The sequence below is a fragment of the Ambystoma mexicanum genome, chromosome 11 (genome assembly GCF_040938575.1).
Source record: "Ambystoma mexicanum isolate Mex_15411 chromosome 11, UKY_AmexF1_1, whole genome shotgun sequence".
In the NCBI taxonomy this organism is placed as follows: Eukaryota; Metazoa; Chordata; class Amphibia; order Caudata; family Ambystomatidae; genus Ambystoma; species Ambystoma mexicanum.
The window spans coordinates 1,324,378,350-1,324,395,129 of record NC_090934.1 but is presented as its reverse complement, the minus strand read 5'-3'; positions in this window follow the sequence as shown (position 1 = coordinate 1,324,395,129).

Here is a 16,780-nt window from a genome sequence, read left to right as displayed (position 1 = left end):
TTCGATATCCAGAATATCGTGTCCCTGTGACCTCGTGTTCTATAGAAGAAGAGTCTTTCCCTTGTATTTGTGGGTGATCTTTCTTGAGAAGGGATCGGGGATATAAGAATGTAACAAAGAGGCATGGAATACTGAATGAATGTGGTGAAGGCGCTTAGGTAGTTTCAGTATGAAAGCAGCTGGATTAATCTGTCCCTTGATGGTATATGGCCCAATGAATCTCAGGGAGTGTTTAGATGGACATATTCATCTTGGGAGGTGTTTAGTGGATAACCAAACTTGGGTACTCATTGTCCATCCAGGAACCTTTCTGCAATGCATATCGGCTTGATTCTTGTAGCGTAGTTTGCTAGCGATCAGGTTATCATAAGCTACCTTCTGGGCATTGGCAATGGAATCCAACAAAGAGTCTACCGTAGGAAGATCAGAAGAAGGGAGGGAATGTGAAGGAAAGGTCCATGGAAGTCTAAAGGCAAAGATAAAGGCAAAAAATTACTCATTTTGATAGCTGAGTGGGTGGCATTATTGTATGCAAATTCAGCTGTGGGTACAAGACTTACCCAGTTGTCTTGTTCCGAGTTAATAAAATATCTTAGGTACTGTACCATAGTGTGATTTAGTAATTCCGTCTGACCGTTAGATTGTGGATGATAGCTAGACGTAGGTGCTCATTTAATACATAGTAGTTGATACAATGTCTTCCAGAATGTGGAGGTATACTGGGTTCCTCGATCAGATAGGATAGACACTGGGAGTCCATGCAAACAGAATATTTCTTTGAGAAACACCTGTGCCATTTCAGGAGCAGTGGGAACGCCATTCAATGGGGTGAAATGGTCTACCTTGGAGAAATAATCCATAGTCACCATAATGGTTGAACAACCCTGTGAATAGGGAAGATCCACAACAAAATCTGTGGAAATGTGGCTCCAAGACTCCACTGGTACCTTGGGCTCTTCCAGGAATACAACAGGTTTGGCAGTGGAATATTTATTCCGGGTGCAGGTGGGGCATGACAGAACATAGTGACGTATATCTTGAGTGATGCCAGGCCACCAGAAGGATCGAGTGATAAAATCTGAAGTGGCTGTAACTCCCTCCATGAGAAGACCAAGCTTTGAAGTTCCATCGGTGCTTGGTTATCGGAACCCACCATTAATCTTCAAGTAGATTTCCACTACTCTGTGTTGAATCAAGCAATACACGGTAAGAACACCACCCCGTCTTGGGATGGTTTCATCATTGAAAACAAGTATCATTAAGTGCTTCATAAATACAATTTTTAATCACTGACCAAAACGACTACTCATGCCCTTACAATCTCTTCTCTGTTTACTCTGTAGGCAGAGCAAGACAGGATTCCACATTCAATGTTCGATCGCCAAACTCATTTGTTTCTTCCTGATGAAGGCCATCCAATTGCAATCACATTATACCAGCTTTCAATGGCCGAAACACATCTGTGTCAACATTTCTTCCCGCAGTGTTTTATGACAAGACTGCCACTATCTTTAGTTTTTTAAATCAACATGTTTGTTCTAACTAGATCGTATGATCCCATAAGACTGCATGGGACATCTATGTTTTATGTTTTGTCTCACACAAAATATTTTGACAACATTGTCTGTTGAGTTCATCAAAAGTTTGTACAGTTGCTTCACTTTATGTATTGTTAAATATTGATGTGTTCCAATCTTTCTATTCAATCACACTTTTGGCAAACTAAAATTAATTTTGCTTAACCTCACAAGAGTGGCCAGAGTTTTACGATTCATTGAATTTATGGGTGTGGTAATTTCGTTGGGCCGCCCTGATCAATTGTGTCTATAGTACTATGCAACTCCCTTGTGTCCAGCGAAATGAAAATCATGACCTCATGAGAAAGTCTGGAGTTGCAGAGGATGGCTAGGGACAAACAGAAAATCATAAAAAAATAAGAAACCTTCCGTAATGACCAACCAGGCCTGTTGAAGAGGAGGAAGCGATTGATTGATGTCGGATGAGATCTCCTTGACCTCGCAGAGAAAGGATGTGACAGTAAGACAAAATTTGCTTCAGGGTAGAATGGGATCTTGATGTGGGATGTAGTCAGAACCAAAAGCAGGATTCAGAGAAAGCTTGTCTGCTACAGTGTTCTCACCATCAGGAATGTATGTGATACAAAAATCATACTGTGCAAAAAAGAAAGCCCACTGAGCTTGCCTAGAGTTGCAACAATCCATTTGTGGCAAGATCTTAAGATTGTGGTGATCAGTGCGGACCTCAAATGGGTGTACAGAGCCTTGGAAAAGATGTCTCCATTCGGTGTAGGCTTTTTTGATGGCAAGGCGTTCTTTCTCCAAGACCAAGTAGTTAACTTCACTGGGAGACAGAGTCTTGGAGAAATATGCGATGGGGAGTTTCTGACCATCCACCAGTTGCTTAAGTGTGGCCCCGGTAGCTCCGGCCGATGCATCAGTTTCCAAGATAAACGGTAGGCCCTGATCAGGTTGCCTCAATATGGGAGCAGAACAGAACCTCCTCTTAAGTTCCTGAAAAGCATAATCAGCCTTCGAGCTCCACGAGAATCAGACATCTTTCTTATGAAGAGTTGCGATGGGTAGCACCAAATCGGAGAACCCCTGTACACATTTCTGGTAGAAATTGGTGAGTCCTAGAAATGTCTGCACTTCTTTGACAGATGACGGTATAGGCCAATCCAGTACGGAGGATATCTTCTTAGGGTCCATTTCTATACCATTTTCGGAGAGGATGAATCCCAGATAGGGAATAGAAGAAACCTTGAAGAGACATTTTTCCTGTTTGACTAATAGATGGTGAGACCAAAGGCAATGAAGGACTTCAGACAGATGTAGATGATGTTGGTCCAAACTGGAAGAGAACAGCAGAATATTGTCCACGTATACGATAACCGAAAAATACAAGAGATCAGTGATAGGTCTGTCCATAAAGCATTGAAAAATGGCAGGAGCATTAATCAGGCCAAATGACATGACCCTGTACTCGAAATGGCCATAGGGAGTATGAAAGGCTGTGTTCCTTTCATCTCCTGCGTGAATTCTCAGTAGGTGGTAATCTCCCTTGAGATGAAATTTGCTGAAAACCTGAGTCCTCTGAACGGCCACAATGATGCCCTTGATGAGCAGCATCAGATACCGATCCCATATCGTGACCTTGTTGAGACCCCTGTAGTTGATACACGGCCTGAGTTCATGAGTATCTCTCTTTGGGATAAAGAACAAAGAGGCTCCAGCCGGGGATTTAGAAAGTTGAATCAGGCCGTTCTGTAGATTATTATCTAGATACTCCCAAAGAGCTGCCTTTTCGGCAACAGTTAAGGAGTACATCCTATCAAACGGTACAATGGCTTCCGGAGTGAGATCAATGGCACAGTCTTCCGGTCTATGTGGTGGGAGGTCCTTGGGAACTTTGTCCTTGAAAACATCTGCAAACTTTCTTTACTGGAGTGGAATGGTATTGACAACTACCATCTTATTGTCGGAAGAGGATGTTGTTAGCTGCTTATCCTCAGAAGTGTTGACACAATGGTTCTTGCAATAGGTAGATCGCAATGATACAGTGTTGAGAGACCAATCAATAAGAGGGTTGTGTAGTCTCAACCAGGGTATTCCCAAAATGATCAGGAAGTGCGCAGCTCTGATGATATTGAAGGTTATGGTCTCGTCATGATCAGAAATGGACATCCATAGGGGTATAGACGTAGGGGTAACAGGACCTGAGATTAAAGGGTGACCATCTACACCATCCACAAGTTGGTTATCAGGTTTGGTGTTTTGGAGTACCACTTCCTGGTGAGCCCATTGTGCGTCCAAGAAATTACCAGCAGCTCTGCAGTCAAACAAGATCAGAACCGCGGTTCGAAGTTGATTCACCCATCGAAGGTTAATCGTAAGGACCATGAAATGTGAGTACAGCTCTTGTTCATTGTGTTGTCCAAGTCTAACGGGACCTAAAAAAGCCAGCCCACTCAGTGGCCCCACCTAAAACCGGGATTTGTCATTTCCTGACTTCCGTGGAGGAACCTCGGGACAGTTCCTTAGCAAATGATACTGTGAGGTGCAGTACAAACATACTCCCTTGTGCCTCTGCCTTTCTAAGGGGGTCAAAGGCCCTATTGCAGTACCAACCTGCATAGGTTCTTCAGAACTGGGAGGTTCATGTCAAGGATCAGGAGTTGGAGGAAAGGGAGAGGAAAATGTTTCACGATTGCGTCTTCTTTCTGCCCGTCTTTCAGAGAGACGGAAGTCTATTTGCAATGTCAGAGCATTCTAGCAAATGTGGGCGTGTGGTACATGTCAATTAATCTTTAAGGTCATCGGGAAGTCCACTTCTGAACACGGTAAACTGGGTGCCTTCGGGCCATCCAGCCTCTAGTGCAATTCTCTTAAAAGAAGAGATGTACGACATGAGATCCGAAGATCCTTGCTTGATGTCTAAGAACCGATTCCATGGCTGTGAAGGCTACTTCGGGTCTTTCAAAGGTTCATCTTAGCAGAGTAATAAAGGCATTGTAATCCAAAAGTACTGGGTTGGAGGAGGTGACCAGTGGCATAGCCGAGGCCAAAGCATTGCCTACCAGATTCGAGATCACAGAACCAACACGGGAACGGTCTGAGGCATAAAATGTTGGGCGAAAAGGTGAAGTAAACAACACATGCATATAGGAACTCTGTTAAGCTCCAATGGACTCTAAATTAAACTAGGGAATCCCACACTAATCACTGTCAAGTGGTTTCTCTACCTTGTGATCGGGGTTGTGTAAACAAAAATACTAAGAGAGGTGGATAGAAACTATCAGCAGTTAGACCACACAGTCAAAATTATCTCAAAATACATTCACAATTTTATTAAGACTAGAATATAAAAACACAATGAATATAGAAAAATACAGTGCATACATATATAAAAAAAAAAGATGACTATAAAAACCCATTCATTAGTCTTTGTGACAAAAAACATTAATAGAAGGCTGAGTATACATTGATCTCAATTATTTTTTAGAACAGCATCCATGTTATGGTATTCTAATTATCAAACCGAATTTGAATTTATACAGAGAAAGTCTGCTGATGCTAGGTATTCAAACTCGACATGTTTCTCTCCTCAGAAATTATTATGGGACATTCTTCAGGAGAAGTGTCACGTTGTTTAAGATTCTGGTAAAAAAGGTTAAGTGTTTGCAATTGAAGTCTTAATTTTGTTCTGATTGCGTAACTGCTGATAGAAGACATTTAAAAATAAGGAATAAGTTATCAATACTAAAATTCCTATGCCAAAATTCTATTGGCAAGCTGAAAAGATGGTCTATCAATTACCTTCTTCAGCGTGTGGGTTGAGTCCTTTAAAGAACCAGTATCCTCAATTAATCAGGAAAAAGCCAATATCAGAGAGTAGATACCTCGTTGTTCTGACTCAAAGAACGACAGGGACATTTTTAGCAGACAAACTCTCTACAATATTACCTTCACAGTGATTGTCATTAGATTCCCAATATTGGTGTCTCTCAGTATCTGAATAGGTTCGGCTGGCCCAAGGTATTGCCTTCTGCAAGTTAAACGTACCTATTAGAAAAAGCCACAACAAAAAGCTGCTTTTAGTCACTCGGCTAGGTGAGATAATGACTGCTCTCTATTTACAATCGAATAGGAATATTCTGTAGCTACTTACCCTTGCAGGCTTCTTTAGGGAAAAAAGGCGATGCTCTGGATTACAGGACCACTCTAGGGGGGCTGATATATATCCCAATCCTCCCGCATAGTTTAACCTATAACAGAGGGGAAGATAAGGAAAAAAACGGGCCATCAAACTACTACCCTATTATTTCATGTTTGTGATTACTATTTACTTTTAAGGGACTCAAAATTCTCCTTCCGAAAAGCAAGGGTCTGGAGAGATTGCTTGCAGTTATTGCTGACGGTTCTTACCTATTTATGGAAAAATATCCTGCTCTCTCGATTAGCTGGATTCCAGGACCATAGTGCTTCTGTAGATAGCCTAAATACTTGTGTTTACTCAAGCGGTGTATCGGGCGCTCAATGTACAGTGAAAAAGCAGCGCCATCTTGAGGGTACTTAGTCCGGAGACAAAGTCCTTTCACTGTTTTTACTTCTCAAAAATGCCAAACACAGCGATAACCACTGATAAGCACTGAAAACGGACTGATTGTCTGCCTCCTTTAGCATAGTAACAAGCTAACAAAGACTTGTTGGAAAAACTGATGACGGCACTTGACTGAAACTTCTATAGTGAAGGGCACTCAAAAGATGAATAGAGGATGATGGTCTATAAGGGCTAAACAAGATTGTTATTCTAACTAATGGTAACCCAATCTTATTTAGTTTTAACTTGCCACAACCCACCGAGAAAAGTCGATAAACAACGATAAACACTAAAAAAGGACTGATGGTCTACCAGATCAGACTTTATAGAGGGCTAGCAATAGGCTTCTATACCAAATGGTGGAAACAAGTCACTGAATCGTCCAGTTCACAAGTAGAACAACCAAACCCAAGATTATGACTACTATGAGTTGAAAACTATGATTGAACTCAAAGTAAGCAAAGCCAACATGCAAGGTTGCATAAGTAAACAAGAAGGAGATTTCCTGAGTAATTGAGGATACTAGCTTTTTAATCGACTCAACCCACACACTGAAGAAGATAATTGATACACCATCTTTTCAGCTTGCCAATAGAATTTTGAAATAGGAATTTTTAGTATTGATATCTTATTCCTTATTTTTAAATGCCTTCTATTAAGGTTTTTTGTCATGAAGACTAATGAATGGGTTTTTATAGTCTTCTTTTTTATATATGTATGCACTGTATTTTTCTATATTCATTGTGTTTTTATATTGTAGTCTTCAGAAGGACCCGGCTTGCAAAAGGTGGTTGCAGATGGTAAAGGCTCGACAGTTCTGTATGTTAAACAGAGAATTTCCAACTGACAATCCACCAAAGAGTACATGGCGGCGCGGGCGAAGTGAGTCTATTATAGACTATATCTATGTTGATAAATCGACATTTGCCACCACCTCCAACTTTGAGAATAGACATCAAGCCAATAGTGATCAGGACCTTTAAGCAACTCAATGATCATATAATTACATCCTAGGACCTATGATGGAAAGAAAATATTTGTTTCCGGGCTCCATCAATAGTGCAAAAACTCGATATCGCTGGAACGCTATGGCATTAGAATCTCTAAATAACAGATTGAGCGCTGGAGAGGCACTTTTACCATGGGCTGGTGAATGGTATATAGTTTCTAAAGTTATAACAGATTAACTCAGGCACGGCCCAATACAGCTATCAAAAGGACAAACAAAGGTCCGATTTACAAATTCAGGCGCGCAAGATAGAACTCCGCAAAGATAAGTCAGTGGCAAGATTGGTGCCAATTACAGAACAACTTATCACTATCAAGAAACTCAAATGTAGATATAATAATTGGATCCGCTCATATAGAGCTACACTGTATCAAGCAGATGGCAAATTAATGCTCAAAGCAATACAGAAGAATAACAGTGCAGATATTTGGGCCCTGATGAATCCTGCAGCTCATGTGAGACAACTACCAATTCAAATCAATGGGGTGCCGCAACATGTTTGGGTTTCCCATTTTGTGCAATTATTCAAAGCTCCTGAATATAGCGATGCAAAGGTTGTGAATAAATACTCTGATTTTGACAAACTTGCGGTGTCAGAAGACGACATTTTACATTACATAATGAGAGCGAGTAAATCGCGTGCCCTGGGCCCTGATGGGCTGAGTAATTATATACTCAAAGAACATCCAGTATTATGGGCCAAGATACTCCACAAGATCTTTAATCAGATCTTAAGATCAAACACCATCCCGGAGTCATGGCGTAATGCTGTAGTAATTCCTATCTTCAAGAAGGGCGATCGATCTAGTCCATCCAATTATAGACCAATCGCCCTTCTTGATGCCCCGGGAAAAATCCTTTCAAGATTTATTCTTAGGGATCTCTATGCATGGGCTATAGAGCATGCACAGAGAGAACCCTGTCAGACTGGGTTTGTCCTGGGCCTGGGCACACCGATAAATTTATTAACAATCAAAGCCATAATTACAAATCACTTAGCAAAGAAACAGACAGTTTACCTAACCTTCGTTGACCTAAAGGCGGCCTTTGACTCTGTCTCTAGACAGCTTTTGTATAACAAATATTTGAAAGCCAAGTGCTCTGGGTATCTACTAAATCTCATTTGTGCCCTCCACACGAATACAAAGATGCTAGTGAGACTTGATTTGTAGGGAAATTTAACACCTACAATCCAAACCCACAGAGGTCTAAGACAAGGATGATTGCAGGCATCAACACCTTTCAACTTTTTCATTGCAGACATGCAAGCAGTTTTCGCAATGGAAACATCTGATGCTCCCAAGTTAGACTCTAAAGTAGTGCCAGCCCTGCTCTATGCGGACAATCTAGTCCTGATGGCAAAAACACTATTGGGGATGCAGCGACTATTACAAGCATTGGACTTGTATGCCCATTCCAATCTTTTGTCTATTAATCTGGAGAAGACCAAAATAAAGGTTTGTTCCGCCAAAAGAATAGCCGCCACTAAAACGTTTAAGTGGCATTTGCAAGAGCAGAAATTGGAACAGATAGCTAGTTATACATACCTGGGTGTGCCTACTGCAGATAGAGATGATAAACAACTATACGTCAAATCCCTGGGATCAAACTTGACACTGCAATGTCTCAGGCTACAGTGATTCAGAACAAGTACGGCAAGGTTTCCATTAGTCCCGTTCTTAAATTCTGTTTGCAAAAGACAACACCAATACTGATCTATGACGCAGAAAGTAAAAATGTCATACCTGCCTCAGTCTGGAATAGATTAGAGGCAAAATTCTGGAGACGGCTGCTGCATTTGCCCCAATGTGTGCCAGGAGTCTGGATAAGGAGAGAATTGCATCTGACCTCTCTGAATACTAGATACATATGGAATATGCTAGCTTTATACCAAAAATGTATGTTAGCCATATTATCTAATGCCATAATAGGAACGGTGGCAAGACACATGTCCCAACTTGATGATGCATTTAGGAGAAAATGGAGGCATCAAGTTCTTGAATCTATAGAATATGCAGACATTACATCTAATTTGCTAATCCATATTCCAAATAAGGTTAAAACTAAGCTGTTCCAGCGTGCCTGGATTGATTCGGGTGAGAAATGTAGGGAATATAATGACTTTGCAATACAACCATTTGGTCAAAAAATCTATAGCGAGCCTAAATTATACTTGATTAAATCTCCTTCTCGAGAACATAGATTGAACTTTATGAGAGTTAGATGTAATCTTTGCCATACCAGGGAAGTGATGGTTAAACGAAAAATGATAACAAAGGAAGACAACAAATGTAGATTCTGTGGATGTGAGAACGAGACAGAATCCCTAAAACATCCACTGGTGGCATGTGATAAATTAATAGTGTTAAAATCACGATTGTTAAAACCTGCTTTCAAGGAATTTGGGGATATGTCATCAGAGCTACTATGGCAACTTATATTCAGGGGGCAAGTTGCCTCTTATAGGATAGGTGCGATTGCATTTTTAATGGCTCTACAATTAGAATCCTTCCAAATTTCAATTTACTTATGAGTTATCCAGTAAATCAATTAGTAGGGTATATGACCCGCCTTCCTTATAAACTATATTCCACCGTGCCACTGCTGTGAATACTTATATCAAGGCCAATTTATTTACTAGCCTCTGTATAAATGTTGAATATGTCGCAGGTGTGATATTTTTAGTTTCACTTGAAATGGTGGTATTGTTATTTTGAGTGTTGAATTTTGTACATAGTACACATTTCAAATGTTTTCATTTTTATTTTAAATCAGATGATTGTGAAAATAACCAAGAAAAAGTTCAAAAAAAGTTTTTTTTTATATATGTAAATATTGAAAAGTTGGCTTAAGTCAGCTGTAACTTAACAATAAAAAATAATTTAAAAAATTCTAGTTTTAATAAAATTGTGAATGTATTTTTGAGATAATTTTGACTTTGTGGTCTAACTGCTGATAGTTTCTATCTACTTCACTTAGTATTTTTAAGCTCTTAGGGGAGCCATCATACTTTCCTGATGCCAGTCCTAATGGGGGTAAATCAGTCTGGTGAGTGTTCCGAGTAGTAACCAATTGGCATAGGACTGTGTTGTCTGCCTTCAAGTTTTGGACCTCCAAAGAGAGTCCCTGGACCCCAGACAGCAGTTCCTGAAACTGCTCAGCTGTCACCATATTGGGTGGCAGGCGTTGCAAGCTCTCACAACTCACCCCAAGTTCCCCTTTGCTCTCACCTGAAGAGGAGGATGCAGATGGATCTGAAGTGCTTGACTTGGCGTCCTCTGAGTGCTGTTTGGACACACCCTTCTTATCGAAGAGATAGGGTCTGCTCTGGGGGGTCGCCACTATTCCCTGCGAATGGTAACAAAGGGTGCCAGGGGCGAGCCTCCCAGAATCATCCCGATAGCAGGGAAGAAGTCAGGGAGGCACCAAAAACCCTGCAGAATGATAGCACTGGAGGGCTGATTTAGCAGAGGTCAATCTGTGGTTGTAGACATTTGCAGTTTTTGCCAATTGCAGTAAGCACAGTGTAGGGAGCAGCCAGGAAGAGTAGAAACAATAATCCAGTAAGGTTTGCAGAAAACAGTAACAAAGTGTAGATGGCAGCCAGGCAGAGCAGAGGCAGAGTTCGGGATAGCAGGCGAGAGATCAGATGGGAGCAAGAGAGTAGCGCGAGGCAGCAAGAAGGCAAAGGGCCTCATTACACGGATGGCGGAGAACCATGGCGCTTCATGCTGGTAAAATACCGGCACCGCCTTGGCGGAAAGGGGAATTACCGCCCCATTCCAAGGTTGGCGGGGCGGTAATTCCCCCTTCCGCCTTTGCCCTTCCCCATTCCCATTCCCATTTTTGCCCCATAGGGCTCAATGGGAATGGGGAAGGCGCTAATTACGGTACCGCAAATTGCGGTACCGTAATTAGCTCCCTGGGTCCCTTTGCGGGTTGGTTTTTAACGCCTGTAAAAAGCAGGCGTTAAATCCCCCAACCCGCAAAGGGACCTCGTAGTAAGGCGGTAAGGATTTACCGGTACCGGTATTTTACCGGTACCGGTAATTTCTTACCGCCATCCGTGTAATGAGGCCCAAAGAGATCCAGGGAGGCAGAACAAGGACGGAGGAATAATGCAGGAGAGAAAACTAGCATTGGTAAGCAAAGCGGAGAAGCTACGAGGGTTGCAATGCGAAGACGGGGGCAGAGGCACGCCTTGAAATAGCGGTCACGTGACCGCAGGATGAAAGCTTGTCCGCGAAAGAATGTAGACACAAAGGACATGCCGTACTTTAATGGCAGAGTTTCCATTGTCCAAAGCTTCCAAGCACGCGTATTCATGACACATGCCCATTTGCTGCTATGGTATGTTAGCTGTTACAGTATGTTAAATGCAGCCTAACAAGCCCAGACACTGCTACAGTATGTTACGCGCAGCCTCCATTGCCCAGACACTGCTACGGTATGCTAAGTGCAGCCTCACATGCCCACACGCTGCAACAGTATGCCAAGTGCAGCCTCACAAGCCCAGGCAGTGCTATAGTATTCTAGGTGCAGCCTCACATGCCCGGGCATGGCTACATTATCATAAGTGCAACCTCACATGCCAGGGCACTGCTGCAGTATGCTAAGTGCAGCCGCACATGCCCAGGCACTGCTGCAGTATGCTAAGTGCAGCCTCACATGCCCAGACACTGCTACAGTGTGCTAAATGCAGCCTCACATGCCCAGACAATGCTGCAGTATGCTAATTTCAGCCTCACATGCCCAGACACTGCTACAGTGTGCTAAATGCAGCCTCCATTGCCCAGGTGCTGCTACAGTATGCTATGTGCAGCCTCACATGCCCAGACGCTGCAACAGTGTGCTAAATGCAGCCTCACATGCCCAGGCATGGCTACATTATCATAAGTGCAACCTCACATGCCCAAGCACTGCTACAGTATGCTAAATGCAGCCTCACATGCCCAGGCATGGCTACATTATCATAAGTACAACCTCACATGCCCAGGCACTGCTACAGTATGCTAAGTGCAGCCTCACATGCCCAGGCACTGCTGCAGTATGCTAAGTGCAGCCTCACTTGCCCAGACACTGCTGCAGTATGCTAAGTGCAGCCTCACATGCCCAGGCACTGCTGCAGTATGCTAAGTGCAGCCTCACATGCCCAGGTACTGCTACAGTATGCTAAGTGCAGGCTCACATGCCCAGACACTGCTACAGTGTGCCAAATGCAGCCTCACATGCCAGGCATGGCTACATTATCATAAGTACAACCTCACATGCCCGGGCACTGCTACAGTATGCTAAATGCAGCCTCACATGCCCAGACACTGCTGCAGTATGCTAAGTGCAGCCTCACATGCCCAGACACTGCTACAGTGTGCTAAAGGCAGCCTCCATTGCCCAGGTGCTGCTACAGTATGCTATGTGCAGCCTCACATGCCCAGACGCTGCAACAGTGTGCTAAATGCAGCCTCACATGCCCAGGCATGGCTACATTATCATAAGTGCAACCTCACATGCCCAGGCACTCCTACAGTATGCTAAATGCAGCCTCACACGCCCAGACAATACTACAGTATGCTAAGTGCAGCCTCACATGCCCAGGCACTGCTGCAGTATGCTAAGTGCAGCCTCACATGCCCAGACACTGCTACAGTGTGCTAAATGCAGCCTCACATGCCCAGACACTGCTGCAGTATGCTAAGTGCAGCCTCACATGCCCAGACACTGCTACAGTGTGCTAAATGCAGCCTCCATTGCCCAGGTGCTGCTACAGTATGCTATGTGCAGCCTCACATGCCCAGACGCTGCAACAGTGTGCTAAATGCAGCCTCACATGCCCAGGCATGGCTACATTATCATAAGTGCAACCTCACATGCCCAAGCACTGCTACAGTATGCTAAATGCAGCCTCACATGCCCAGGCATGGCTACATTATCATAAGTACAACCTCACATGCCCAGGCACTGCTACAGTATGCTAAGTGCAGCCTCACATGCCCAGGCACTGCTGCAGTATGTTAAGTGCAGCCTCACTTGCCCAGAGACTGCTGCAGTATGCTAGGTGCAGCCTCACATGCCCAGGCACTGCTGCAGTATGCTAAGTGCAGCCTCACGTGCCCAGGTACTGCTACAGTATGCTAAGTGCAGGCTCACATGCCCAGACACTGCTACAGTGTGCTAAATGCAGCCTCACATGCCCAGGCATGGCTACATTATCATAAGTACAACCTCACATGCCCGGGCACTGCTACAGTATGCTAAATGCAGCCTCACATGCCCAGACACTGCTGCAGTATGCTAAGTGCAGCCTCACATGCCCAGACACTGCTACAGTGTGCTAAATGCAGCCTCCATTACCCAGGTGCTGCTACAGTATGCTATGTGCAGCCTCACATGCCCAGACGCTGCAACAGTGTGCTAAATGCAGCCTCACATGCCCAGGCATGGCTACATTATCATAAGTGCAACCTCACATGCCCAAGCACTGCTACAGTATGCTAAATGCAGCCTCACATGCCCAGGCATGGCTACATTATCATAAGTACAACCTCACATGCCCAGGCACTGCTACAGTATGCTAAGTGCAGCCTCACATGCCCAGGCACTGCTGCAGTATGCTAAGTACGGCCGCATTTGCCTAGGTGCTGCTAGAGTATGCTAAGTGCAACCTCATGTACTCACACAGGGCCCTACTATGCCAGGTATAGCCAGTAAATGCAAATCACAGCCTCACTCAACCATATTATGCTAGGTAAAGCCTGATCCGTTAGGTATAGTAAAGTATAGCATCAAGTGCCCAGAAGCTGGCATCCTATTCCAAGTAGTGCCTCATTTATCAAGGCACAGCCCTGTGCCAATGGGCATGCTCTGCCCAACCAGGACCAGCAGATGTTTGGCCAATGGAGCCACAGGAAGGAATGTCAAGAAAGGCACAGGTTGTGGAGGTTGGAAAGGTGATAGGAATGGGTTTCGGATGGCCAGATGTTGGGTGCTTTTGCATGTAACAATGGCACATTTCGTGTTAAATGTTTGTTTTTATCTGTTTTTATTTTGCAAACTGAATTTAATCACTTCTAGGTGATCTTGAGCAGCAAAGGAACATTAGCGCCTTTTAGAAAAGGTGATTTGCCTAAGATCACAACATTTGGTAAAGTGAAGAATCAGGGATTTCAGCCGGATATTCTAGTTCCACAGTCTTCAGTCAGCATCTCCGGAGACCTACAATCCACCACAAGTAAGGACATGTTCAGACTTGAACTCTGCCAGTGCTGAAAGGAAAAAACAGAAGACAAGCCTTTTCTGTCTATGCCCCAAGACTCTGGAACCTCCTTCCCATCAACACCTGACTCGCCCCCTTGCTGCTTCAGTTCAGGAAGGAGCTCCAGACCTTCCTTTTCAGGAATGGCTCCTCCCCAACACTTAGGTCCATACAGCGTCCACTCCCCACCCTACCTGAGACTGGGCAATCTGATCCACACTGTTTCCTCCCCTGGTTACTTATAGATCCATTGTTGACTAGTGCCCTCCCTCTCCTGTTGTTAGATCCCCACTCCCTTGTTTCTCTGCTCCTTAAGCTTGTTCTTCCCTCTATGATTGTAAAGCGCTCCGTTGCTTCCCGAAGCTAGGTCTGCGCTCAATAAATAATCTGTTAACAATTATAAACAAAAAACTGTGACAAGTAGCTGGATGAACAGTTACTAGCATTAAAGCCTTAACTCGCCATGCCATTTCCATTCCTGTCTACAAACTCTAAAATAGGGTAATTTCTGAAAATTACAAAAGAGCAGTTTTCAGCATAATGTCACGTGTGATGCATGAATATGCAATACATAAGCAAACTGCAAACGCATGTGTGCCCCAAATACAAATACAGAAACTACAGAGCTCCCTACAGTATAGTCATTCTGACGATGCAATGGCAGGTGCTATTGTGTAAATCCTCAGATAAGGGAGGACATGTTCTTCTTTGAGCCACACCTATGTACAGAGATGAAGCAAATGCTATTCACAGTCACAAGAAAAGCTATGATAAAGGACCTTGGATTTGTGAACTGTAAAGGAAGCGGATTTGATGATTAGAGATCATATCGCTAGGTGGTATGATCAAGCACCTTCGAATGTACTGATATGAGAGGGAAGGCGTATAACAGTGCTTTCGGTCTGGTTATATTCAGCCATCAGCGGATCCGGGCTTCTGCTGCCGAATACAGCAACGCCAGCGCCAGTGGTCGAATTGGGCAGGAGCGGTTGGTGCTCCTCTACTTTCTTTTAATTAAGTTTTACTGTTCCTGCACTTTTATATTTTTTTTAAAAAACGTTCCTGGATGGTTTTGTTTTAAAATAAAAGTGTAGGAAGAAGTTGAAACCTGCACTGAGCGTTCCCTTAAAATGCATTGAGAGGTTTGTATGGTGCGTCAGAGGGGCGTGGCGATGGGGGTTGTGGGGAGCATACGTACACTGAGCACTCGCTCTGCTGGCCAATAGATCTGCCATGGGTATGCTTGCTGACATTCTGTTGTTCTCATTTTTCATTTCTGCCAGCAATCCTATACAATAAAGCGAGGCTGCAAGCGAGAGACAAAGACGAGGAAGCGTTGTGTGGCGGTTTCATTACAAGGAACATTTCCTCCAGCGATTAAGGGAAAATCCGGCTTTCTGATGCAAATAATTTGATCTGCTCATCCAGTTACGTAGAGCGGGTTACATAACCATTGTTTTCAGCACATTATGGCCCGAAGATGTATTCCACTGGCTGCATTCCAGATATAAGTTGCCTTCCTGTGCCATGTTGTGAAATGTGTATTATTGCTGTTGTATGCTGCACAAAAAATATTCATACTTTTTTTTAAACATTTGCTTCTCTTGATGCAATTATGTATGTGTTTTGTAGTCTACGTTTTCAATGTTTACAAATGGACTGTGCGTTCAGCGCTAGTCACACACAGATCAGGAACTATTTGAAAACTAGTTGTGGAGCATAGGTCGGTCAGCCCCGTGGACACGGAAGAGGTCTTAGGACATACTAAGGCTGCTACCCAGAAGATGCGAGCTACCCCTCAAAGGCGGACTTGCTAAGCTTCAAGTTCAGTTCATGAAAGCCAAATCCACTCCATGTTTTCTGGATATCACGCAAAATAAATGCCTATGCGTGAATCTAAACAGCAGTTACTTGCATAGTTAGGGTCGGACTGGGCCATAAAATTGTCCGGGCACCAATTAAAAAGTGGTCCACAGTTGCAAATGGCAATTGGTTCCTTTTGTGACAGACTGTTTGAATAGTACCTAAGGGGTAGTTTTTTTAAAAATAAAATGTGATGCAAATTGTGCATTTTAAAAAATATTTATCGGCAACACTGGTCAAAACTACTATTCGCATAGTGAAGTAGCTCATCAAACTGGGCCACATTGGCTAAACAAAGTGGTCCACTTTGACCAAAAAAACTGTCCCACACCAGCAGTTTGCGTTTTTGGTTCGCCCACGTGCCTATTGCCCTATAGGCCAGTCCAAGCCTGTGCATAGTCAGTTTTTAGCTCAAAAATATGGTGTGGCTGTTGCTCTTGAGGACCACAATTGGAGACAACCTGCCCCCAGTTCACCGCTTTAGCCTTTACCTCAGACATCACCTTGTGAGACTACAGCCGCCTTCGTCTTATCGA